The sequence below is a fragment of the Pinus tabuliformis genome, chromosome J (genome assembly GCF_031772625.1).
Source record: "Pinus tabuliformis cultivar Carrire ecotype Pingquan chromosome J, CPIR1, whole genome shotgun sequence".
NCBI classification, from domain to species: Eukaryota; Viridiplantae; Streptophyta; class Pinopsida; order Pinales; family Pinaceae; genus Pinus; species Pinus tabuliformis.
Window position 1 is genome coordinate 308193719 of NC_142295.1, and position 3606 is coordinate 308197324.

Genomic DNA, 3606 nt, shown 5'->3' on the forward strand with positions numbered 1-3606 from the left:
CAACAACCACACCAAGTCACTCTCTCCCTTTGACATCAAGGGAAAATGGCGGGCCAAGATATTTTTTTCCTTGATATACATTCTACTATCCATACTCCCCCTGAGTACCTGCTGAAATCTCTGATTGAGCTCCCCCTTTGTACATGCCAAGATGTACCAATCCATCCATGCTCCCCCTGAGAACATGCAAGGTCTGCAAAAAGCATAACATGACTCTATACATACATCAATCTCCCAACCAAGTGGGGATACACCATTTTTGACTCATCCACCCAACCAAGTGGGGATATACCAGAAGTTTATACATGACTAAAAAATAAGAAACATTACATCATCCATCCCATGCATAGTGGGGTTACAAATCAAAGACCAGAAATCTAATTGAGACCATGCTAGTCATCAGGAACTATCATACACCATATATGATCTGCACCATCAGCATTAGCATCCATCCCTGTAACTTGCATTACCATTCTTTTGACCAACCAGCCAGATGTATCATTTAGCCACATAAGCATCATCATCAAAGACTTCTAACCATAATGCCAACAATGCATTATTCGAAGCATATGCTCCCTCTGAGCCTGTGCCAACCATCATATACCATGACCGAACCATTTCCTGAGTCTGTTATGCTGCTTTTTCTTCAGAGCTCCATATACGCGACTCTGCAACTTCTATCTCATGCATATAAATGACTTATCTTCATAATATCTGCATATGCAAATTGGAATACTGAAGGTCTACACTTTTAGTTTCCCCTGTGTCTGTTATGTCAGCTAACTAAGTTATGCCACATCTTTCTGTTTCTAATTTTGTCTTCATCAATACCTAGAATTGTGATGATGTATGATCCTCTTGCTTTGGAGTACGAATTTTTCTCTTGCATTCCCTTACTTTAGGTACAAACTTGTTACATGCATAACATCTTACATGTTTCATATTCCTACTGTAGCAGTCAATGGCTTTGTGACCAAACATATTGCAAGAAAAAAAATATCTCTTGAAGTACCTAGAGCGTGATGATCTTTCTGTGTGATGGCCTTGACCCATTTTTCTTTTGCCTGTAGCTACAATATGTCCAAAGTTATGATATACATAACATTCAAAATTATTCATTTGAGGAAATAACTGACTATCACTTCCATAGTTAGGAGGAGAATACCTTCTTTGAAGAATTTCTTTCCTTGGTTGTTATTGGGGTTGACCACTTATCTCTTCATTGATCCTTTCAGATTTTGCATTAGAATTCCTTTCCTCACCCTTTGAGCTAGATTCACCTTCGATAGTTTCATAGACACCAAGACCAATTTTAATAGCAGGGGATCTTTGACTACTAGGAATATCATCCAAAATCTTACTACTGTCTTGAAATTGTAATAGTTTATCCTTTTCTTATAATTTACCTTTTAAGATATTTACCTCAACCTGATGTTGTTCTTCCTTTTCGAGATATTGCTTCCTTATGTTTTCTTCAACTTTTCTTCCTTCTTCCACTTGTTGCCTTAATTCGACCACTTCATGTTCTTGTTCTTCAAGAGCTTCTTTATTCCGCTTCTTTGATTCTTTAAGATCTTCTTTTAGAAAGAGGATATTAGATTCAAGTCTCTAGATTGTTATGCTCTAATCTTTTACTACATCCTGCAGTTGCTCCCTTACTCTGGTTACTGTCTCTAGCTATTCTTTTAATCTGGTAACTTCTTTTGTTTCTACGTCCTTATTTTCATATGCCATGAGAACTCTAATGTCTTCATCACTATTGGATGAGTCGTCACTTTTATCGTGAGTATAATAACTTCTATTACCTTCTTCAGACATCTTTTCTTTGTTATGAGTGCATCTAGCACCGTAGTGACCAACTCTACCAAATGAAAAGCATTTGAAAGCTAGCTTACCTTTGAATCTTCCAGATCCCCGTTCAAGATTCTTGACAAAATTTACCTCATATTCTTCTTCTGAAATGTATCATGATTCACTGAGTTTTTCTTTTCCATTTGCTGAAACTTTGAATGCGGCTTCTCTCATATATGATGGTCCTCCTTTTCTCATCTCAAAAGCAGTTAAGATTCCATGAAGCTACGTCATAGTGATTTTCTGCAAATCCTCCTATTCTTCTATGGCAGACACCATGGATTCAAATTTAGCAGACAAGGATCTCAAAACTTTTTCAGCTAAGACAACTTCCTTAATTTCTTCACCCAGATTCCTCATACAATTGACAATCTCATCTATACACAGGAAGTAATTAGATATGCTTTCATTACTATGCATATTAAGAGTTTCATACCGTATTCTGAGAGTTTGAAGCTTAGCACATTTTACCTAATCATCTCCTTCATAGCTTAGAATGATTTTGTCCCATATTTCTTTGGCTGATTTGAACTGCATGACCTTGACAAATTCTGATTGTGACAAACTTCCCAATAAGATAGTAACAACCTTGGAATTGAGTTCATATTGCTTTCTATCTACCGTATCTGTAGGAGTTACTGATGGATATGTATATCCTCCTTCCACGATTCCTCAAACATCTGTTCCAAGAGATTGTAGATATACTGGGGTTCTTATCTTCCAGTAGACAAAATTGCTCCCATCGAAGATTGGTGGTCTGATGGATCCCTCTCTTTTGTGATTACTCATCCTGATGGATCTTCCTTCAAGCGATCAAGATTCTTCTGAAGGACCTGCTCTGATACCAATTGTTGGAAATAATACTTAAACAGGGGGGGTGAATCAGTATTAGCAAATCAATAACATTTCCATTGTCAGATTCATATACACTACTTCAGTTAAGGCAACCCACGTGTATACGCAATTGTGTTTAATGTAACTAACGTATATCCAGTAAACTTATGATTCAGTTACTTGATTTTTTAATGAGTGCATCAGAACATTATTAACCATATAAACAGTAAACAAGTGCAGTAAACAGAACAGATCGTCACACATAAGAAGCACACATGAACACCATGATATAAGGTGAAAACCCAATGTGGGTGAAATCCACCTGCTGCAATTCGTCTCTATCTTCTTTTAATGAGAAACTTATTTTTACAATATTTTTGTATTGGTGCAGTCTTATACCAGTATGTAGGCTTCTACCTATAGAAGGCTACAACCTTCTCTCGTTCTCTAGCTTCTCTTGGAAAGGGGCTACAACCCCCTTAGCTCTTGTACTAACTGATGTACTAGTACGTAGGTGTTGACCTACATAATGCTACAGCCTTCTCTTTTCTTCCAGGGACCATGTTTCATAAATTTTCAGATTGGATCCATAAGTACAAAAAAATCACCACTGCAGTATTAATTTTGAATCACCCAACAACTACATCACTGAAACCCTGTCATCAAAACATAGTCACGAGAACACAAAGCAGAGCCCAGAACTCTACAACAACCACCAGAACCACCAACAACCTCAAATATCAAATCTCATAATGTATACGCTACTTCGCTGTGTCAAAATAGCGTGTATATGCCCTTTTTCCAGAGATAACTCGCGTACAAATATGAAAATAATTACTTAACATTCGCTACAATTTTCAACTTCAGATATACCGAGAACATAAGATATAAAGGATAAAACATGTGTCAGTATTCATATAT